Source organism: Thermobia domestica, chromosome 11, assembly GCF_964235325.1.
Source record: "Thermobia domestica chromosome 11, izTheDome1.hap1.1, whole genome shotgun sequence".
In the NCBI taxonomy this organism is placed as follows: Eukaryota; Metazoa; Arthropoda; class Insecta; order Zygentoma; family Lepismatidae; genus Thermobia; species Thermobia domestica.
The window spans coordinates 243,078,823-243,104,284 of NC_137464.1; the positions used below are offsets into that span (position 1 = coordinate 243,078,823).

The 25,462-nt window shown below is 36.5% G+C and overlaps 1 protein-coding gene across 2 annotated transcripts in view; it reads left to right on the forward strand.

Moving 5' to 3' along the window:
* LOC145664863 (monocarboxylate transporter 9-like) overlaps nt 1-25,462 on the forward strand; it is a 319,458-nt gene that overhangs the window by 222,981 nt on the left and 71,015 nt on the right. The gene's annotated exons all lie outside the window — the stretch shown is intronic.

A 25,462-nucleotide genomic window follows, 5' to 3' on the forward strand; every position in this document is an offset into this window, starting at 1 on the left:
TTGACCGTGTCAATTTTTTGTTATGGGCGAAAAACACGAGCGTTTTTGGATAGGTGAACGATACATGTAACACAACAATACAAATAAATAAATAAATAAATAAATAAAATGTGCAGCGGACCCCAGAGTATGAATTCGATGTATTTTGTTATACAGAATCCAACTTTTGAAACCCCAGGACGATTGACCATTTCAATTTTTTGTTATGGGCGAAAAACTTGAGCGTTTTTGGATAGGTAAAGGATTCACGTAACACAACAATACAAATAAATAAATAAATAAAATGTGCAGCGGACCCCAGAGTATGGATTCGATGTATTTTGTTACACAGAATCCAACTTTCGAAACCCCAGAACGATAGACCGTGTCGGTTTTTTTTATGGGCGAAAAATTTAAGCGATTTCAGATAGGGAGGATACAAGTTTTTCTCCCATAAAACAAAATTGACACGCTCGTTTGTCATAAGGTTCGAAATTTGGACTCTGAGTAACAAAATACACTGAATCCATACCCTGGGGTCCGCTGAACAGAACATTTGTTCACTCGTATGACTGTGTTCGAAAGTCGTTCAAGTGTCTCACTCATAACAAAAAATTGACACTGTCGATCGTCCGGGGTTTTTGTGGTTTCAAAATTTAGATTTTCGTCCATAACAAAAAGTTGACATGGTCGGTCGTCTTGGGGTTTCGAAATTTGCATTCTGTTTAACAAAATACATTGAAACCATACTCTGGGGTCTAGTACACAGAACTTTTATTTTATTTTATTTTGTGCGTATGGCTGTGTAATTATAGAACTTTCTTCTGGCTAACAACAGATGATCAACATAGCTTAAGAGACAATAGTTCAAACTATCTCGTCCTGGAAGCATGTTGTGAAAGTGACTCGTCTCGAAAGTTATCTGCTTCTGTTGGAAGAACTCATGGTTCCGTCTCGTAACTTGTCACGAGAGCTCTCGCATGTCTCGTGTCGTGGGTATCCATACGGATGATCCAGATTCGATTCCCGATGGATGTTCATATAGCTCGGACCTCATGTTAAGCTTCAGATACACGTCTATTACTGTATTCGTGCTTAGAATGACGTTATTAAACTCCAACTAATAATAATAATAATAATAATAATAATAATAATAATAATAATAATAATAATGAATAACCTTACTCTTTCCTAATTAGTACTTCTGTGTTGTTGAATGATTTAGATGGTTACCTCTGAGACAAGATAGAATATATAGGGTGTTCCTAAATTAATATCGGGGTTTTAATTACGTTATTTTCTATTATATATATAATACAGAAATGAAATATACCTTAAAAGGAACGGCAACTAGAACAATTTTTATTATTATTATTTGTCACAAGTTTCCAGTCTTGAGTGTAGAATTCCCTTGTAACATAGCATATATCTAGTCTGTAGTATATTTCTTCCCGCACTGAAACTAGCGTGTATAGTGTAATAGATTCCCCTGCTCCAAGCAGTGGCAGATTCAGCCCAGGGCCCACGCCCCTTCCAGTTTTTTTTTTTGAGTTACAAAAATAATTGAAACTATTATTTATATATTTTTGAAAGTTCGTAGAAAGCGTTGTCTTTTATTCTTTATTGAATTTTTTTTAAAACATTAGATATAATATCAGTTGCAGTTTTTCTGTTGTGTAGTGTGTAAAACAATACTTGAGGTTCACAATATCAACGTCCAACCTAGTCATAATATCCATCAAGAGGGAGAGAGTTAAGTTAGAAACTTTTGCAGGACCCATGCAAAATTGTAAACTCATGAGATAACTATCATATTCTGGGTTCTGGCTGGCCCCCGTAGATTTTACCATCTAGATCCGCTATTGGCGGCAAGAATCGTGCCAAATACAGTAGTTGAAGAAGAAAATTAAATTCTGTTAAAGACAGTAAAAAAGGTGACTCGAATCCTCATGTATAGGATTTGGATTGCCACTTCTCTGCTATCTTCTCATTATATGCAATCTTTTATTTTATTATAGGTAACCAACCTTTCTTTGCTACTTGGCAGATTGTGTAGAAGCTAGGTAAATGTTACAGATTTTAAGTGAAATGAATAGGAACTTTTCTACATATCCTGGTATGGTATGCAACCAATATATCTTCATTACTGTGCAGGTTGCATACAAGCTAGGTAATATAGATTTTAAATGAGATATGAATAGCCACTTTCCTACATATCCTTTCCTTATAGGCAATCAATATGTCTTTCACACTGTACAGGTTGCATATAAGCTAGGGTGTGTTATAGATTTTAAATGAGTATGGATAGCCATTTTTCTGTATATCCTTTAATTGTATGCAACTAATATTTCTTTGCTACTATGAAGGTTGTATAGAAGATAGGGTATGTTATGGATTTTAAATGGGTTGAGTTGAGTTGATGTTAGTTTAGCGTCCCTTTCAGCAGCGAGGCTATATGAGACGTGGACCTACTGATTAACGTGGAATCCGAACCACATGAACTCATGCCGGGAATTGAACCCGGTTCTCCCACGCCAAAGGCGCGTACGCTAACCGCTTAGCCACGAAGGAGCTCAGGATTTTTAATGGGATATGGATAACTATTGTTACTGATGAAGGCGTTAACGGTTTGATTCTATTAGTGAAGTCGGCCAAGCTTTCTATTGCAATAAACATAATTTAAAATTTTAAGAAGTTTTTTCAAGTTATTGTGTGGAATAACGGACGGACGGATGTAGTAACAGTAGAGTTTAGCTCACAAATCTCTGCCGCGATTCTAATTCTTTTTTTACCGTCAACCGCGGCAGAGATTCGTGAGCTAGTGAGTCTCGCTGCGTGATTCCTGGTAGGTCAACAGATCATACTTTCGTGTGTCATTCCACACATGTGTAAGTAAAATAAAACGAAAGTTCTTAAGATCTTACATAAGTTTCCTGAACACTTGGCTTGGCTTTATTCCAAAAAAGAGACTGCAATTTACTGGCTTCTATATTCCCCTTCGTTCTTCATGATGGGGTAGCATCCTTAAAATTGAGGCTTTTAAGATTTGTTCTTTCTGGAGAAAGCGGGACCGCAAATGATGCCATTCCATGGGGCGGAAAATTACCTAGGGCCGGCCCTAGGTGCACTCATATATCACAAATCATTAAAATTAATGCAACGGTTCTGGGAGGATTTAGGGAACAAACACCATTATGGAAAAGTATGAGTAATGAATATATAAGTAGATATTGTTTCGTGTACCCGAAATTGTGACTATTAAGTTATTCTGTTCACAGAATTTGATGCAAAAATCTCATAAACGTACAACTAATTTTGACAAAATATTTATGATCATACGTAAGCTATTAAGTGCGTTTTACGATGGCATAACATTATTTATCGATTGCTAATATTCATGAACTGATATCGTGTTCAATTTTGCTGTAATGCCATTCGAGGTAATCGTGTTATGTGCATGGAAATAATAATAATAATAAAAAGATAACAAAGACCATGTCATTAAGATTTTTCCTTGGATTAAGAGTTGAGATAAGAGATCTACATGTATACTTGTTACAGTATAATAAAGGGAAGTGTGCATTTATTATTCCTGGAATTGCCTGCTGTATATCGTTTCTCATTATAGATTCGCTGCTATCTTCTTAATCTCTAGCTGTAAACAGAAAGAAAATATTTACGCTGCCATGTTAGGAGTTTAGTACATTCTTTTGAAATGATATCAAATGAAACGTTCCATGATTATGATCATTAACGTCCCATTAACGTGATAACTAGAAGAAACCGAGATTGATGCAAGCGAATAATGATGGGAGAATTGATGGAATGAGAATGTAGAAGGACCTGGGAGTACATCGATAATACTCATGGTCTCGATGTTGTCTTATGGGGCTTTTACACTTAGTCGATTTAGTCGCACGACTAAATCGACTCGCTGCATTTGCCACTAAATCGAAGCAACTAAGCCGAATCAGATTGATGGATGTGTTCAATTATTTCAACCACAGAAAATAGAACGTCTTTTAATTCAGTTGCCAGTCGATTAGTCGCCTTTGATCAACAAGCGATTAAGTTGAAGTCCCGTTTACACGGTCGATTAAGTTGAAAGTGACGTCAATTCAACTGAATCGAACGCAAATCGACTAAGTGTAAACGCCCCATTAGAATACTCACATATCCACATAGCTTGGGATCGAACCAGAGATGGAGTGGGTCAGTGGATCTTGACTCAAGATTTGTAAGTGGGTTGTGGGTCAGCGACAGGACGTGACTCACTGTGACTCACTACCCACCGTGACACATCATGACCCACTTTGCTCAGTGCATTGTAGACAGCATCTTCTGAACACTGTGGAATTTGTCTACGTTTTACTTTTAAGGCCTCCATTTTCTTCCTTTTTCGTTTCTTTCTATTTACTTACGTGAGATGAGTATATCTAAGAGAAAAAAGAACTTCAGACAGTTTTGGATATTGATATTTGTAAGTAAAATAATATCAATAGGACGTACTACTTGGCTTTCGAGACAGTCGAATTTTACACTTTTTTCCCCTTTATAGTGGCCTATTTTACCTTGATTTGAGACTTTCAAATTTCATCCAATTTTCCACTGAAAAGCATCTGTAATTCAACAAGAAAATAGTTATATATGATAATTAAATTGAAATTCATCGTAATATGACCAATGACAAGCACATTACCATTTTATATCTTAAAGGTCAGATCCACCGGTATTGTAACAGAGCGGTGCTAGAGCGATTGGCCATACATATTCAAACTCCGTTTATTAATGATTTCATAGCCTTGTTTTTACTACAAATGTAAACTCTTTAGTCAGTGGAGAGGAAGGTGTAGATCATGGATCAGTTGATGACGATAGGTTTTTGGTGGGTGGTGGATCAGAGTGGGTCACGGAGGATGCTAGGTCAGTAGGTCATACGTCAAATTTTCATTGACCTACAACATCTGTGGATCGAACCAGAAATCCTTGTGCCAAAGTTCAGTGTCTTACTAGTTTTGCCAAAAAGTATAAGAACACAAGATCAGTGCACTTAGGTATTCGTAAGCGATGTACAGAACTCATCTAAACTTAATCAAACTTAGCATAGAGAGAGAGAGCGAGACCTTGACTTGCTTTGTACTAAGCGAAATATTTGCCGAATGATTGGCTATCAAACTTGGCCGTTCAGCTTAGTCACATTTGGAAAAATAAACTCTAGTCGCTGCTTGGAAAGAGAATGAGTGCGAAACACATAGAACAAAACTGTTATGTACTTACAAGCTGCGTCCACAAGGTAAGTTACGTAGGGCGGTAAACACAAAAATATCATAATGACCTTGAAACATGTCACAGATACAACACAAATGACACTACTTTTCAATATATTCATCAGTGGAATTCTGACACTTGTCATACCGTGGGAATCAACTTTTCTATTCCGATGTCGTAAAAGTCAGCCGTCTGGGAGTGGAACTTTGTAGGTTCCCCACTACCCTAGGGGATTTATTGGGAATGCCAGATGGGAATTTATTGAAAGTAAGAAGACATAAAAGTCTCTTGGAGCAAGATCCGTGCTATACGATGGGTGATCAAACACGTCTCAGTGGAATTACTGCAGAAGATTGGTTGTCACCCGCCGTACACTTTGGATCTTACCCGGAACGTTTTCCATGTCTACGTCTCTAGAAATCCCTGTCCGGTAAGCACTTTGATAATGATAAACAATTGCAGACGGTTGTCATACATTGGTTTTACTCCTAGGTGATTGATTTTTAGATCGAAATACAAAAATTGATTTCATTGTATAGCACGGTATGAATTCTGGTAGTGAATGTGTTGATAAGTAGTGTTATATGTGCTGTACCTGTAGCAATAGACGTTTTCTAGGTCACTGTGTTGTCTTTCGGTTTACCGCCCTAGGGAAACTTACTTTCTGGACGCAACTAATATAATAAAGATTGACTAAAATCATTGAAGGTGTTTTTTTTTTTTTTTACGCAATTGCGTGTAGAATAAAACCTGTGGTAGAAAGATTGTGTTTATTTGTATAATTTTGTTTTAATTTAGACTTTCTTAAATTTAGAAGTGTTATGAAGTATATAACATACAATTATTTGACAAGCATGTTTGGAATGTTGATGAAATTCATAAACAAACAGTGACTCACCTAGTTACAGAACGTACAGAAAAGCGTAAAATAATCATAGTGTCACGGAATGGAGCAGCTAATGCAAACAGGATGCACATGTGCAAGTGAAAGCATATCTTTCTCTCTTTGTATTTTGTTTACAAGTAAGCAAACGTTATCATCCAGCTAACCTGAATAACATACTACGAAACATCTTCTTTAAGCTGTATCTACATTTCAGTTTTGACTTAATCAAGGAAAAGTCACGTCTGTTTGTGGTGTGAATTACATGTAGTTTGTTTCGTTTCCATATTTATAACATATATTTGATTACGTCAGCTTGTCATAGTGCGAAGAGTATTTACGTGACTAATATGCTAAAGATGCAAACTATTAAATTTGAAGAAGATAGACATTTTTAAATTTCGAAACTAAAGGGTGTCCCAAAATTCATACAAGAAATAATTTTGATAGAAACACAGGCTTATAATTGAAAATTGTACTTTCTTTTTAGTGATTCATAAAGTATATAGTATAGGGTTATGTATGGAATAGCATATCAGGTAAACGACCTCCACGGCTTTGCTGGAACATTATGCACTCTGTTGGTGACATTTTCTATGGTTATGTATGGAGTAGCGTATTGGATAAACGACCTCCATGCCTTATTGCTGTTCCAAATTCCATTCAACGAACTCTATTTGCTGTGTCGTGCGTGATCAGTAGGCTTCAGTTCTGGAGTCAATTGAACTGTGTAAGCATGAAGATGCAAATCTTTTGTGAGGATGCACTGTACAGAGTTTCTCGAAATGTCCAATTCTTGACAACAGTGCCGAACTGAAGTTCCTAGACTCTCAGGAACACTTATTACGAACTGATTCGATGTTTTGCGTTTGAACGACTTGTTGAAGGACAGCCAGAGTATTTAAGATCTCAAATTGATCCAGACTTCCTAAATTTTTAAATAAATCTTTTCACAGTTGATGAAGTTAAATGACTACTCCGATCATATTTTTATGCGAAAATTGCGAACTGTAGCTGCCGAACCTTCATTATTTTTAAAATATGTACTCAACAATGAGAACGCATTGGTTTTTCGTGTAACGTTCCATTTTTAATAAACCTGAACTTTCAGCTTTCACGCTGTATATTTTTTCATTGGCAACACCTTATCGCACAAATGGTGCAAAATTCAAATCGTGCGTGAATTTTGGGACACCCTTTATGTTGTGCATAAGTAACGGTAATTTTAGAGAACGGCTTTGTATGTCTGTCTATCTGTCTGTCTGTTGAAGGTATCAGAACAAAACTGGTAAGAAATATCAAGAACCACTTTTCTGATATGGATTCAGCCTTCTAACTGTATACTCCATTTTCGTCCTTATTTTTTTATTCCAACCAGCAGTGAGAGAAATCTTCCATTTCCGGTTTTAATATTAACCGTAATTATTGTTGCGATAAGACGAGAAATAAAGATCTTTCGTCCCGTACATGTCTCCTTCTTTCCTATCCTCTCTCTCTCTCTCTTACACACACATATACATAGGAGTGGGTCCTACCTCTCCTCCCCCTCCCACCTTCTCTCCGAAACTTTTTTCTTTTTTTATCTCCAAATACTTTTGTCTTTTTCTTTCTTTTTTTTATCACCAAATGCTTTTTTTTTTTAATCTCCGAGTGCTCTTTCTTTCTTTTTTAAATCTCCAAATGTTTTTCCTTTTCTTTCTTTTTGTCTCTAAATGCTTTTGTCTTTTTCTTTCTTTTTATCTCCAAATGCGTGTTTTTGTTTTTATTTTCAAATATTTTTTTTCTTTTTCTTTCTTTTTATTTCCAAATGCTTTTTCTTTTTTATCTCCAAATGCTTTTTCTTTTTTATCTCCGAATGTTTTTTCTTTCTTCTATTTTTCTCTTCATTTTTTCTTTCTCTCTTTCTCACTCCGAAAGAAAAAAGTCGGGACAAAATTCTTCTCTTTCGTCTTCTCCCATTTTCCTCTTTAAAAATATCTCCTCTTTCTTTCTTTTTATACGAAAGGAAAAAGAGAAGAAAAGGAAAAAACTATAAAGTTTGTAGAAATCTCGTCTCTTCCGTTTCCCGAATAATTCTTTCACGCCTCGATTTTCGAAAAACCTTTTCCCGTCCCGTTTTGTAAATTTCTATACAAAATTTATGGTCCGATTTTTTCCCCTTAATTTCATCTAGTTGTTAAAATCAGTTCGCTTTATGAGGGATCCATAAAGGTGGTGATTAGAACATTTGGCTGGTTCCAGTGAATAACCGGCTAAGTCGACTTTTTTTTTTTTTTTTTTTTTTGAAAATTGAGATTTTACAGGTGTAAGCTTCTTTTAGTGAGTTGTACATTGTGTAGAAGCGGCTAAGGCGAATTCGTAAAATTGAAGAAGTTACAGCATTTGGTTATGTCAAAATTAGCCAGGTAGGATAAATGTTGTAAAATTTAACTTTAAACTTCTCTCCTGTAAAATTTACTTTTCCCGACTTAGCCGGCCATTCACTGGAACCAGCCATCAAGTATTATTGTGTTATGACTTCCGTATCTTTAAATGCTGAAAAAAATGCTCTTAATTTTGGTGAGCTAGTGTTGCACACAAAACTTGTGAAATTTCTCGATTCATCTTGAAAACGAGACGATATTTACGAAGTTTTTGGTCCGTTATCTCTGTCATCTTTCTGATTTATGTGATTCTTTTCCAGGGGCGTACTCATGGAAGGTCCACTCGCTCCGGACCCCCATCCCCTAATTTCGTAACGCCACTAACATATGTAGACTTTCGTAACAGAACTATATCTGTTTAACAGAGAAATTATTGAAGTAGCCGAAAGATTTGGTTTTATGCCTCATTTGTACTCCTTCTTTTCTTGTAAAAATTATCTCGTTCTCTAATACAGGGTTAGCCAAAAGTAGGTATGCAGACCAACATCGGTCAAATATGACATTTTAATTTTATTAAGATAATGAATTTACTTGCTTTGACTTGTTTCGAGCTTGAGGTATAGGTGAAAATAAGTTAATAACAGATAAAGGAAGAAACTAAGTCAATACCTGTATGGATAACAATAAGTAAATGATATAAAATGTCATGACCGGTCAGTACGGGACTGTATACCTACTTTTGGGCCACCCTGTATTTTAAACTAAAAATATAGGTGGCAGTAATTAACAATTATTTAGGGTCTATCATGTTTTCGGTTGCAGAATAAAACAGATTCAATATTACATAGATGTATTGGACCCACTCCCCAGGGGCGTACGCGGAGGATGGGTCCTGGGGGGTCCGGACCACCCCCGAAATCCCGACTTTTTTGTAAATGTAGACAATTTTAGAAATTTTCATATAATTTAGCCTCAAATTGTATTCGGACCCCCGCGAAACGCTTTAGACCCCCTTCCCGAAATAAATTCCTGCGTACGTCCCTGCTACTCCCCAGAAGTGATGTGGACCCTTCCCAGCAAACATTTCTGGATGTGCGTCTGTTCTTTACATACCTTAGTTAGAGATAGATAGATAGATAGATAGATAGATAGATAGATAGATAGATAGATAGATAGATAGATAGAGATAGAGAGAGAGAAAGAAAGAGAGAGAGAGAGAGTTGTGATAATATGTGTAAAACAATTACAAACGGATAGGAATTTCAGAAGAGTCCGTAAGAGACATTTAAAGGAACAATCTTAAGCTGTTTCGTGGTAGAACTAAGTAAAATACCAGTCATCCTCGCATACAAGGTTCGAACTCAAAACCTTACAGTTGAGGAACAAGAACCTGGCATTCTCATTAGACGTCAGCAACCTAACTATAACTATATAGTTAATAAACTATATGTTTGCTAGATAAATTATTCACATTTTCAATTAACATTGAAATAAGTTAACTTGATTGTTTAATACCCGGAAATGCATACAGATACCCTATTTAACTTCCCAACTAAGAATCCATTTTTCCCTTTAAAGACAGATATCCATGAGGGGGGGGGTTATAGAGAGTTTAAGAGCAAAGTTTAGTAGGGGAAAATGCCTTTTCTTTCTGAATGACAAACTTTCTTTATAAACTTTACATACTTTGAGAATACTAATTGCATCGTGAATTTAATTTGCGAACTTTATCTACTTAGCTCATTTGAATTTCCAATGATGTCTGTTAAAAAAAAAAAAAAAAAAAAACTCAAGCACCGTCATAGATAAGAGGAAAAGGTTTTACTTTTTCTGTTGATTTAATGTGAATAACAACATTAAATTTGAACTGAGAAAGAAGAAAATTTAAGATCGGTTAGTCTTTAGTCCTTGCTTAAAAATTAAAAAAAAAAAAAAAAAAATCGGGCCTTGGTGGGAAAGATAGAATATTTCATGTCAATGCTGACTATTGAGTATCGATTTATTAAATTCGTATCGAACTGCTTATATTTGTAAGTATATGACTGCAGTGGCGGTTTCTTAGGGTAGGCATATCGGTAAATATTAGACTTTTATCTCTAAACTAAGCGAAGAGAACTAATCTAATATACTGATTCTGGTATTGAAGACTTAGAACAATAGGTGAATTTTCTTCCCTTAGTTTGAAGCATAATAGTGCTATTTTTTCTTTTACCAATATGGCTTTCCTTACGAGCTAGGGATGCGCACGAGACAAGATTTCAGACTCTCTCGACTCGAAAATGTGCTGTAAAAGTGATGTCTCGACTCGAAAAATATATGTTTTTCTATTGGAAGACCTGTGTCTCGACTCGAATTTTGTCAGGAAAATTCTGTCTCGACTCGACTCGAACGCATCCCTATTACGAGCACAGGGCCAATTTCGCCCATCCGTCTCTCTGCCGACTAGTATCAAAGCAATAAAAAGTTTTAAAAATAGTGCTGTTATAAAATGCATTGAAAAGGATATAGTCTATACATTGGTGACATACATTGGTCTCATATATGTATATATAATGAGACAATGAGTAAAAGCGTTGGGTGCAGTGGCGAATCTAGAAAATAAAAACTGGGAGGGCAGCCAGAATCCAGAGTATGATGGGTATATCATGCGTTTACTATAAACTTTCAAAAATATATAAATAATACTTTCTTATTTTTGTCACTCAAAAAACTGGAGTCCTAGCCCCTGCCCTAGTCTAGATCCACCACTGAAAGTTGAAAGTTGAAGTTTCCATAGATACTAGAGATGATGATCAATGATAAACAACCCTGTGAGTTAAGGGCAAAAAAAACAGAAAGTGCAAGAAAGGACAAGCAGGTTTTTTCTTCTAAATAATCATAGTGCTTTAAGTGATAATGTTTATGGTAAGCAGACAAAAACACTACTTGCACGTGAAAGTATGGATAGACCTGTTTGTGTTCGTATTTCGAAATATTGTTCGTAAGCTGATCGAAAAATTGGTCACAAAACTTGTTCCTAAACTGAGGGCCACGGAACCCCAGGGTTCCCTGTAGTAGTAAATTTCTAGTAGTACTTTGTATTTTTGTAGAGAGATAAGGGTGATGATCGGATTTATATTCTTGAGACGCTAAGTGGATTAAAAAAAAAAAAAACTCTTTTCGCTATTAACCTACCGTTTTTATTCTACGACGATCAACGTTAAAATCGGAAATGATTAACTTCTACTACTTCCGGTTTGAATAGAAAGATTAATGGAGAAGATGGAACCTATCTTTGGGATGTTGAATTGATGACAAGAAACCACATTTCACTACCTTTTACTCTTTTTGTTCTAATCTGATATCTCCAGATAGATGGAGGAACATAGCTTTTCTAACAGGTGGACCACGGAAAACCGACTAGCCTGCATATTTACAATGAAACTCCCTATTATTGTCGGCACATGTTAAGGAGCACCTTCTGTAATTTTCTGTAACTTTGATGAGTACAGATCTATCCATTAGTGACATGCGTGTATTTTTTCTGTACTAGGGATGGCGAATTCCGGAATTTGGAAAAAAATCGGATTTCGGAAAAATTCGGAAAAAATCAGAGTTCGGCGAAATTCCGCACTTCGTAAAAATTCCGGAATGTTTTTTAAATTGTGAATTTTTCCGAATTTCGAAAAGTGAAAAGGGAAAATATATTTTTCGGAATCCGAATTCTGAAAAATTTCGGTCATCCCTATTCTGTACCGTCCGGTAGTAGCTATTTATTTGCTTTTACAAAATCATTCATTCAACCTGATCAGAGGCGGTTTTTCGTGGGGCACCCTGTATAAAATTTACTACATTTATTCATAGCATCGTTTGGAAATCCGAAAAAAATAAAATTATAAAGGACATCAGAGGCTTAAAGGCAATAACTTTCTATCGTATCCTACGTCAAATTGAGTGACGAGTTTCAAGAATCATTGGTGTCTGAAAACGGGAAAATTTCATTCTCTTTATTTATCTGAGAAGAAGGAAAATCATTATGTAACGAATTACGAAAGCTAAACTGGATTCATGTTATCTTTGTGTCTAAATATAAAAGAATGTTCAAAGAATATCGTAAATCCGTTTCTTGGAGTTTCCGCCAAGATAGCATGCAAATCGTTATAAAACTGTCATACTTATCACGCGCATCCGATCGCACTCGTTCCAGAGAAAAGCAAACCATATTTAAAAAATAAAAAGGCTGTTCCATTTTTTTTTCTGTAGAAATAATATCGTAGGCGACAGATGAAAAACTCGAGGAATGTTTATTAAAAACTCTCACAACTTTCGAAACCGATTGTGTAAGCGCGCGGTTCGGAATTTCTACGAATATATTAGTTGTATTTCACAATTATTATATCGTTGTTCTATCCTATTTTAGTATAAAAAAATGTTTGTGTAACATTTATTCTTAATAGTACATAGTGAAGTTAATAGGTGTCACCACTTACGTTACTTGGTTCCCTGATGTCACTAGATGGCGTAGCGTGCAGGCAATGTACAGATTTAAAACTGTTTTGACGATTTTTTTTGCATTAAAAAAAAACTGCGAAATTAAAATACCGCTAATTTTACAGTAATTATGTGATATCTTTAAATAGATAAAAGTTAATCGAAAACTGGAACAAGAGCTCACTAGACAATATTATTTTACATGAAATACCGAGCAGCCAGTTATAAACACGAAAATAAATGCCGATTTTCTAAATGGGTGGAAATCGAAAGCAGATAAGTGAGTCATGATAACAGTATCTCATGTAAAATAATATTGTCCAGGGAGCTTTTGTTCAACTTTCTTTTTTTATCTTTTTGAAGATATTACATAATTACTGTGAAATTAGCGGTATTTTAATTTATCCGTGATGGGACCTCTTAAATATCTCAAAATAGGACGAGGGCTGTAATCATATTTACATTTGAATATTAATATATGTGTATTTCTACAGTAATATACAAGGGCGCTGATCCTGGGGGGCCAAGGGGGCCCGGCCCCACAAAACTCATATGGGTCCCCTCATTGTATTTGTGAATATACAATATTTGGCATAATTTGAATGCAATTTATCTTAAAATCTTCATATATATGGCGTGTGCATCTGAATGCCCCCCCCCCTCAAATTTACAGAGAAATCGGCGCCCTTTTTAATATAGTATTATTTGAGAGTGGATAATGATGATGAACAACATGAAGGTGTTTTTTTTTTTATTATTATAGTATAAGGACAAGTACACTAATAAAACTTTTTAACAAATCACTATTTTAACCCATAGTGTTAAAAGACCCGAGAGCTTTGGCGTAATACTAGTTCAATTAATTTTATAGTTTTTAAGATTAATAGTTGAGATATCTTGCCTAATATGTTTAATTACTTTGTTGTTATCAGTTCCATAATCTATTGTTGATGCTAAGAAACGGTATTATGTGATTTAGTTAATGACCCATTCCAATAGTCCTTAAAATCAAAAGCAAACTATTAGTTAGCTGTGTATCTCCGAAATAAGCACCCCACCAAGTATCGAACATACGAACACACGCATAGAAATCAATCATCCCACCCTGTTGGTCACGAAGAGGCACATAAATGAAATTGTTTTTCCTTAATTCACATCAGCAATAAATAAATAAATAAATAATGAATATTAAATAATAGATAGAAATTACAGTACATGTTAATATTAATAAGGGTCTATATGTAATTGAATTCAATTTCTAATATCCTTAGTGTTGTTGTCCCGAAAAAGCAATGAGAGTCAAGACGAGAAACTCCACAAGCCTCGTGCACAACACTAGCTCAGCCAAGTCCTAGATCTCAAAAACTCAACTCAATTCAAATACAGTTTCAGTGCCACTTGATTCATATTATGAACACTATAAATGGATAAAGTAATTGTACGAACATAATAAGCATTTATCAACGTTTAAGGATACGCAAGTCATTACAGAATATATTTCAATAATAAACATGGTTCAAATGTTGATATATCGTAGACCTCTCTTAACCCATAAGGATTCTGATAACTTATGCCTTGATTTTGCTTTTTAATTTCATCTATAAGTTGTGTACATAAATGTATAAAAGGAGATATGAAAAGCTTTCCGGGATTCGAGACGAGCGAGAAATCGTTAAAATTTTACGAGACGATAGCTTCATGTGTAAAGCTAGAGCTCATCTCGGTGGAGTTCATTAATGGAGTCCCTAACAACTTCACGAATAAGACTAGAGCAACCATCTCCTTCGAGTTCGTTAATGAAGTCAATACGTTAACAGCTTCATGGGTAAGGCTAGAGCGATCATCTTGGTCGAGTTCATTAATGAAGTCAATACGTTAACAGATTCATGGGTAAGGCTAGAGCGATCATCTTGGTCGAGTTCATTAATGAAGTCAATACGTTAACAGCTTCATGGGTAAGGCTAGAGCGATCATCTTGGTCGAGTTCATTAATGGAGTCAATACGTTAACAGCTTCATGGGTAAGACTAGAGCGATCATCTTGGTCGAGCTCGTTAATGGAGTCAATCCGTTAACACCTTCACGAGTAAGGCTAGAGCGATCATCTTGGTCGAGTTCATTAATGAAGTCAATACGTTAACAGCTTCATGGGTAAGGCTAGAGCGATCATCTTGGTCGAGTTCATTAATGAAGTCAATACGTTAACAGCTTCATGGGTAAGGCTAGAGCGATCATCTTGGTCGAGTTCATTAATGGAGTCAATACGTTAACAGCTTTATGGGTAAGGCTAGAGCGATCATCTTGGTCGAGTTCATTAATGGAGTCAATACGTTAACAGCTTCATGGGTAAGGCTAGAGCGATCATCTTGGTCGAGTTCATTAATGAAGTCAATACGTTAACAGCTTCATGGGTAAGGCTAGAGCGATCATCTTGGTCGAGTTCATTAATGAAGTCAATACGTTAACAGATTCATGGGTAAGGCTAGAGCGATCATCTTGGTCGAGTTCATTAATGGAGTCAATACGTAAACAGCTTTATGGGTAAGGCTAGAGCGATCATCTTGGTCGAGCTCGTTAATGGAGTCAATCCGTTAACATCTTCACGAGTAAGGCTAGAGCGATCATCTTGGTCGAGTTCATTAATGGAGTCAATACGTTAACAGCTTCATGGGTAAGACTAGAGCGATCATCTTGGTCGAGCTCGTTAATGGAGTCAATCCGTTAACACCTTCACGAGTAAGGCTAGAGCGATCATCTTGGTCGAGTTCATTAATGAAGTCAATACGTTAACAGCTTCATGGGTAAGGCTAGAGCGATCATCTTGGTCGAGTTCATTAATGAAGTCAATACGTTAACAGCTTCATGGGTAAGGCTAGAGCGATCATCTTGGTCGAGTTCATTAATGGAGTCAATACGTTAACAGCTTCATGGGTAAGACTAGAGCGATCATCTTGGTCGAGTTCATTAATGGAGTCAATACGTAAACAGCTTCATGGGTAAGGCTAGAGCGATCATCTTGGTCGAGCTCGTTAATGGAGTCAATCCGTTAACACCTTCACGAGTAAGGCTAGAGCGATCATCTTGGTCGAGTTCGTTAGTGGACTCGATCCGTTAACAGCTTCATGGGTAAGGCTAGAGCGATCATCTTGGTCGAGTTCATTAATGGAGTCAATACGTTAACAGCTTCATGGGTAAGGCTAGAGCGATCATCTTGGTCGAGTTCATTAATGAAGTCAATACGTTAACAGCTTCATGGGTAAGGCTAGAGCGATCATCTTGGTCGAGTTCATTAATGAAGTCAATACGTTAACAGCTTCATGGGTAAGGCTAGAGCGATCATCTTGGTCGAGTTCATTAATGGAGTCAATACGTTAACAGCTTTATGGGTAAGGCTAGAGCGATCATCTTGGTCGAGTTCATTAATGGAGTCAATACGTTAACAGCTTCATGGGTAAGACTAGAGCGATCATCTTGGTCGAGTTCATTAATGAAGTCAATACGTTAACAGCTTCATGGGTAAGGCTAGAGCGATCATCTTGGTCGAGTTCATTAATGAAGTCAATACGTTAACAGATTCATGGGTAAGGCTAGAGCGATCATCTTGGTCGAGTTCATTAATGGAGTCAATACGTAAACAGCTTTATGGGTAAGGCTAGAGCGATCATCTTGGTCGAGCTCGTTAATGGAGTCAATCCGTTAACACCTTCACGAGTAAGGCTAGAGCGATCATCTTGGTCGAGTTCATTAATGAAGTCAATACGTTAACAGCTTCATGGGTAAGGCTAGAGCGATCATCTTGGTCGAGTTCGTTAGTGGACTCGATCCGTTAACAGCTTCATGGGTAAGGCTAGAGCGATCATCTTGGTCGAGTTCATTAATGGAGTCAATACGTTAACAGCTTCATGGGTAAGGCTAGAGCGATCATCTTGGTCGAGTTCATTAATGAAGTCAATACGTTAACAGCTTCATGGGTAAGGCTAGAGCGATCATCTTGGTCGAGTTCATTAATGAAGTCAATACGTTAACAGCTTCATGGGTAAGGCTAGAGCGATCATCTTGGTCGAGTTCATTAATGGAGTCAATACGTTAACAGCTTCATGGGTAAGGCTAGAGCGATCATCTTGGTCGAGCTCGTTAATGGAGTCAATCCGTTAACACCTTCACGAGTAAGGCTAGAGCGATCATCTTGGTCGAGTTCATTAATGAAGTCAATACGTTAACAGCTTCATGGGTAAGGCTAGAGCGATCATCTTGGTCGAGTTCATTAATGAAGTCAATACGTTAACAGCTTCATGGGTAAGGCTAGAGCGATCATCTTGGTCGAGTTCATTAATGGAGTCAATACGTTAACAGCTTCATGGGTAAGGCTAGAGCGATCATCTTGGTCGAGTTCATTAATGGAGTCAATACGTAAACAGCTTCATGGGTAAGGCTAGAGCGATCATCTTGGTCGAGCTCGTTAATGGAGTCAATCCGTTAACACCTTCACGAGTAAGGCTAGAGCGATCATCTTGGTCGAGTTCGTTAGTGGACTCGATCCGTTAACAGCTTCATGGGTAAGGCTAGAGCGATCATCTTGGTCGAGTTCATTAATGAAGTCAATACGTTAACAGCTTCATGGGTAAGGCTAGAGCGATCATCTTGGTCGAGTTCATTAATGAAGTCAATACGTTAACAGCTTCATGGGTAAGGCTAGAGCGATCATCTTGGTCGAGTTCATTAATGAAGTCAATACGTTAACAGCTTCATGGGTAAGGCTAGAGCGATCATCTTGGTCGAGTTCATTAATGGAGTCAATACGTTAACAGCTTCATGGGTAAGGCTAGAGCGATCATCTTGGTCGAGTTCATTAATGGAGTCAATACGTTAACAGCTTCATGGGTAAGGCTAGAGCGATCATCTTGGTCGAGTTCATTAATGAAGTCAATACGTTAACAGCTTCATGGGTAAGGCTAGAGCGATCATCTTGGTCGAGTTCATTAATGAAGTCAATACGTTAACAGATTCATGGGTAAGGCTAGAGCGATCATCTTGGTCGAGTTCATTAATGGAGTCAATACGTAAACAGCTTTATGGGTAAGGCTAGAGCGATCATCTTGGTCGAGCTCGTTAATGGAGTCAATCCGTTAACACCTTCACGAGTAAGGCTAGAGCGATCATCTTGGTCGAGTTCATTAATGAAGTCAATACGTTAACAGCTTCATGGGTAAGGCTAGAGCGATCATCTTGGTCGAGTTCATTAATGGAGTCAATACGTTAACAGCTTCATGGGTAAGGCTAGAGCGATCATCTTGGTCGAGTTCATTAATGGAGTCAATACGTAAACAGCTTCATGGGTAAGGCTAGAGCGATCATCTTGGTCGAGCTCGTTAATGGAGTCAATCCGTTAACAGCTTCATGGGTAAGGCTAGAGCGATCATCTTGGTCGAGTTCATTAATGAAGTCAATACGTTAACAGCTTCATGGGTAAGGCTAGAGCGATCATCTTGGTCGAGTTCATTAATGGAGTCAATACGTTAACAGCTTCATGGGTAAGGCTAGAGCGATCATCTTGGTCGAGTTCATTAATGAAGTCAATACGTTAACAGCTTCATGGGTAAGGCTAGAGCGATCATCTTGGTCGAGTTCATTAATGAAGTCAATACGTTAACAGCTTCATGGGTAAGGCTAGAGCGATCATCTTGGTCGAGTTCATTAATGGAGTCAATACGTAAACAGCTTCATGGGTAAGGCTAGAGCGATCATCTTGGTCGAACTCGTTAATGGAGTCAATCCGTTAACACCTTCACGAGTAAGGCTAGAGCGATCATCTTGGTCGAGTTCGTTAGTGGACTCGATCCGTTAACACCTTCACGAGTAAGGCTAGAGCGATCATCTTGGTAGAGTTCGTTAATGGAGTCAATCCCTTAGCAACTTCATGGGTTAGGCTAGAGCGATCATCTTGGTCGAGTTCGTTAAAGGACTCTATCCGTTTACACCTTCACGAGTAAGGCTAGAGCGATCATCTTGGTCGAGTTCGTTAATGGAGTCAATCCCTTAGCAACTTCATGGGTTAGGCTAGAGCGATCATCTTGGTCGAGTTCGTTAATGGAGTCAATCCGTTAACAACTTCATAAGTAAGGCTAGAGCGACCATCTTGGTCGAGTTCGTTAATGAAGTCAATTCGTTAACAACTTCATAAGTAAGGCTAGAGCGACCATCTCGATCGATTCCATTAATGGAGCTGTTGACACTCAATCAGTGGCGTATTTTAGGGGAAGCTTTCGCGCTTAAGCCCTCCCCCGAAATTTTATTTACTAATTTAAAGTAAATGAAACAAACTTGCAGAATTTTCGCATTTCTAGGAATGAAGTTAGCAAAGCCTCCCCCTCGAAACAATATCGTAAATACGCTATTGCTTTCAATAATCCACTGTACTGACTTTAGAACATTTTTTTATTATTAATAATAATATTTTGTATATCTAGCTAGTAGTGCTCTCAAACGGGTCGGGTCAGGTCAACTCGGGTCGGGTTATCGGGTCGGGTCAGCTCGGGTCGGGTTGTCGGGTCAGGCTAATCGGGTCGGGTCGGGTCAGTCGGGTCAGCTCGGGTCGGGTTGTCGGGTCGGGTCAATCGGGTCGGGTTATCGGGTCGGGTCAATCGGGTCAACTCGGGTCGGGTTGTCGGGTCGGGTTATTCGGGTCGGGTTATCGGGTCGGGTCACTCGGGTCGGGTTGTCGGGTCGGGTCAGTCGGGTTATCGGGTCGGGTTGTCGGGTCTGGTCAGTCGGGTCAGTTCACTTTGGTGAACTGAGTTTAGGTTGAGTTTAAACTCGGCTGGAGTCGAAAGCTGCTGTTTTTCACTAGCTGCCTAATTAAAAATAGCAATTTTCAATTGATTTTATAGAAACCATAAATCTATTTTGAACACTTGCAGCTAGTGTTTTTATGATAAATGCTTATTTTTCTACTTGTGTGTACTTTAATTTTTAAATGTGGAAGATTGATTTTACCAATCGACTGTAATATTAATATCTACGCCAATATGGAGTCTGGATTTAGAACAAAACTAGAAGTTGTGCCTAGCGAACAATAGTAGATTTGGTCGACTTGTTTTCTTCTCATTGGATCAACTTCGATTGGAAACAAAAGAAAGGTAAAACCAGTTACGTAACTTGTTTGTATTTGTCCAGGTTTTAAGTTTTCAGTTTCATATTTTGTTTTATTTAAAACTTCTTTTTTTCTGAAACATTATTCTCGGCTTCCAATGTTCAGAGGATGTGCTTATAACAGCTTAGTTTGCAACTACCAGGGCTTAATTTTTTGAAGGAGATAAAAAGAGTTGTGTTTTCCCTTCCTGCAAATGATAATAAAATTATGGAATGAAATTGATTCCCAATAAAATGTATTGTCAGAGTGCTGATCTTTAGTTAGTAATTGGTTTATACTAGTGCTCCTTTACTTATTTTGTTTCAAAGTACTGACGTGACGTCTACCATATTGACTAGGAACTGCTGAAAAATTCGTAGCCCAACCCAGAAGGAGTGCACGTGGATTGGTGAAGTTTTACTTCTTCTTCTCTTCCCCCGAGAGTCAATATACTACCTTGTACCAAATTTCTCAAAAGTAAATCCCCACGTTAAGCGGGTTTGCATATCCAGGCTCCTAACTATGAAAACATTTACGATCACTCTAACCCCATTAATTTCACAGATTCAACCTGTTGTATATAAGTTATTAGGACGTAAAATTGAATATAATTTATACGAAAAAGACTTTTATGCATTGCAAGACCTGTAACTGCCAAATTTTCATCACAAACTTATAGTCGTATTGACATAAACAAAAAGAAGTGGGAAGCAGGAAACTACTTTACCCAAAAGTCAAAAGAGACGCACTGAAGACATACGAACTGGTCGAGCGGTTTGGGTCACTAGTCTATCAATTAGGAGTTTATGTGTTCAAATCCTGAAGGGAGTATTCGTTTTTTTTTTTTAAGTGTGTTCCTATTTTCATCAGAGGACTGAGAAAATTTCTTTAAATAAATCTTTGGTAACTACTTTTCTCTCAAATTCCATTAGAAGGGAACATTATATGAATTGCAAATCTAAAATCCACAGCTGAGAACAAAATATTACGTTCAATATTTCATTATTATCCTTTGATTTGTAATGAAAAACTAATTATAAGCATTGACGATTTCAGAAGATTCTCTCCCGGTAATGGTCAATATATGAATGAGAGAAAACTGATAAAACATTATTAGTCCACTTTGAGCATGATCGAAGATAACTTATGGCCACGAAGGGGGAAATTCATGTCGACAGAGTCTCAAATTCTCCCCTGAAATCATCACTGTTTGAAAGGTTTCCTTAACAAATAGAATATTACATTTATTTCTCGTTCTACGTTTTGAAATGGAAAAATCATAATTTTAAAGTGAATTATAATACGATAAGCATAAAGATTTATAGAACTAATGAAGTAAATATTCTTGTGTAAGTTAACGATTTCTAATCAGATTAAAACTCGAATATTCGTTTGCATCGCACTTTAAAGTAAATCCTCTCTATATATAATCAGGGGCATCATTTAGGGGGGGCAGGAGGGGGCAATTGCCCTCCCCAAAGAGTCCGAGGAATATATATACTTTAATCCATTATCTATTGATATACTAGTACAAAACTTGAAAATCTTATGTCTATGGTGCTCTTGCCCCCTTCAAGCGAAGTCTGAAATGACGCCCCTGTATATAATTCTTACTGGAAAGTATGTTTAACTCCAATTACTTAATCAATAATTTTAGTAATATATTTTTATTATAATACTTTTACTATTTAATGTTGTATACACTTCATTTCCCAAAGCAAAACCTCGCAAATGTATAGTGGACTAGTGAATATTATCAAATAAATTATCATTTTGTTTACGTAAATACTGCATCGCCTCATTTGAAACTTCGTACTTCAAATAATAATAATAATAATAATAATAATAATAATAATAATAATAATAATAATAATAATAATAAAATCATAGCCATACCTTTATCAGAATTTCAGGCTTAGTCAATAAATGAATTCAACGTGTTCTCTATTCGAAGTTTATTTAATCGGATCCGATAGAAATACAAAGAGAAACTTCGAAAACAGGCAAAAGAAAAAGGTTCCTTTGGTGGGATTGGAAGTAAGTTTTAGGAGTTCTTTATAGTTTACAAACAAATGCCTTAGACAGATTTTTCCTTTTCTTTAAGTTAACTTATTCACCGTACGTATCCGAGTAACTTGTCTCTATTTTCTACTCGGTTATATACGTTTTACAATCATTTCCGTTAATCTTGAACGACATGAACCCGAATACAAAAACATCTGAGAGAATTAAAATTCCAAACTCCCCCACCAGGAATCGAACTCGAGACCCCATACACTTGAGGCACACGTGCTAGCCACTAGACCAGCGGGGGAAGCAAGTGAAATGCATTTTGTAGTATCTGAAGTTTACACCTATTTCATCCTGCTGTAATAATATTTACCGTATTCGTTACTTTGAGGAATGATATATGTTATTCGTATAGGTTCTATTACATATTCGTTCATAAATATTATATAAATTATCAGAATTATTCATGATCTTCCATGGAAATGCACTGGTGCGTGCGCAGTAGAAACAGAAGAATACAGTTTACTGATATTAGTCAGAATGCAAATTTCTAACAGGCTATCAAAATTCCTTAATGGAAAGTAGTGGTTCCCAACCTGGGAACGCGCAGCTTCCTCCTGAGTAAGCATGAAGTGGGAGTAAGGAGGCGAAAGCAACTGGCAGAAATGAATTGTAAAATATATTTATTATTATTATTATTATTATTATTATTATTATTATTATTATTATTATTATTATTATTATTATTATTATTATTATTTGTCATACCGCTAAATCAATTTCTTCACTGCTTTCTCGTAACAGCCCAAAACCCAAGCGTTCTGAATGAGAGTTTGTTCCACTTTTACTCGACTATAATTTCTCCTCGCAGACTAACAGATAGTTCTCTACATCCTTTAGAGCTAGGCATTTTGACAACTTGTAGAAATTTGCATTGTGATTCGTATTAGCAGTGACAGTAAAGTGGATATTTCTGTTTCTACTGTGCATCATCACCATCGTTATATCAGAAGTATTCCGCCATTACCAGCGGGTCACTTACCGCAGCTGAGAAGCTGCCATGCTCCACAATCTTCTGTTAACCTTTCCATCTTCACATAGATTTTTCTGTTTTGATATCGCCAATAGTCTAATTACGTTCCTATATAGTCTAATTCGTCCCCTCCCTCTCTTTCCTGCCACCATACCCTCTAGCACATCCCTCATGATACAGTTCCTTCTTAACCAATATTACAACCAGTTTCTCTTCCTCTTCTTAATAATATTTTTCTCCTTCCATTTCCAACCCTTTCATTCGTTTTCCTCTCGACCCAGCTATTTTTCTCCATTCTTCTCCACGCACATATTTCGAAAGCCTCTAATTGTTTCTCATCATTTCTGCGTAACGTCCATGTTTCTGTCCTATAAATACAGTAAAAGACAATACACGAAGCATTTTATGAGTCTTTTTTTTCAACTCTAAGGCCCCACAAAATAGTATTTTCTTCATCCTAAAGGCTTCTTTCGCCATTTCTATCCTTGCTTTCATTTCACGTTCGCATGTCATATCACTAATAATACTACTCAGACATCAAAAACTATTCACCTGTTTTTTTCCCGCTCCTACTTCTATATTTGACACCGATCGCTTCGTTTCAATCATCACCATGGATTTTGTCTTTCTAACATTTATTTTCATCCCATATTCTTCAGAAGCCTTTCTCAAGTTTTCTACATCTTATTAATTTTCTTTTTAGATTCTGCAACAACAATCATATTAACCCCAAACCGTATACACCTCATCATTCTATCTCCTACCGAAATTCCATCTTCATTATGAAAACTCATTTTTGCTCTCTCTTCTACATAGCTATTAAATAATGTCGGCGAAATATATAATATCTGTTGAACTCACCTTTCAATTACACTGTCTGTCTACTGTGCATGCGCCAGTGAATTTCCATGAAAGATCACGAATAATTCTGATAATTTATATAATATTTACGGACGAATACGTAATAGAACCTATATGAATAACATATATCATTCCTCAAAGTAACGAATGCGGTAAACATTATTACAGCAGGATGAAATAGGTGTAAACTTCAGATACTACAAAATGCATTTCACTTACTTTCCCCGCTGGTCTAGTGGCTAGCACGTGTGACTAAGGTGTATGGGGTCCCGGGTTCGATTCCTGGTGTGGGAGTTTGCAATTTTAATTCTCTCAGATGCTTTTGTATTCGGGTTCCTGTCGTTCAAGATTAACGGAAATGATTGGAAAACATGTATAACCGAGTAGAAAATAGAGACAAGTTACTCAGATATGTTCGGTGAGTCAGTTAACTTAAAGAAAAGAAACAAAGCGCCTAAGGCATTTGTCTGTAAATTGAATGGAACTCTTAAAGGTTAGTTCCAGTCCCACCAAGGTAACATTTTCCTTTTACCTGTCCTCGAAGTTTCTCTTTGTATTTCTATCGGATTCGATTAAATAGAACTTCGAATAGAGACCACGTTGAATTAATTTATTGACTAAGCTTGAAATTCTGATAAAGGTATGGCTATGATTTTATTATTATTATTATTATTATTATTATTATTATTATTATTATTATTATTATTATTATTATTATTATTATTATTATTATTATTATTATTATTATTATTTGAAGTACGAAGTTTCAAATGAGGCGATGCAGTATTTACGTAAACAAAATGATAATTTATTTGATAATATACACTAGTCCACTATACATTTGCGAGGTTTTGCTTTGGGAAATGTAGTGTATACAACATTGAATAGTAAAAGTATTATAATAAAAATATATTATTAAAAATATTGATTAAGTAATTGGAGTTAAACATACTTTCCAGTAAGAATTATATATAGAGAGGATTTACTTTAAAGTGCGATGCAAACGAATATTCGAGTTTTAATCTGATTAGAAATCGATAACTTACACAAGAATATTTACTTCATTCGTTCTATAAATCTTTATGCTTATCGTATTATAATTCACTTTAAAATTATGATTTTTCCATTTCAAAACGTAGAACGAGAAATAAATGTAATATTCTATTTGTTAAGGAAACCTTTCAAACAGTGATGATTTCAGGGGAGAATTTGAGACTCTGTCGACATGAATTTCCCCCTTCGTGGCCATAAGTTATCTTCGATCATGCTCAAAGTGGACTAATAATGTTTTATCAGTTTTCTCTCATTCATATATTGACCATTACCGGGAGAGAATCTTCTGAAATCGTCAATGCTTATAATTAGTTTTTCATTACAAATCAAAGGATAATAATGAAATATTGAACGTAATATTTTGTTCTCAGCTGTGGATTTTAGATTTGCAATTCATATAATGTTCCCTTCTAA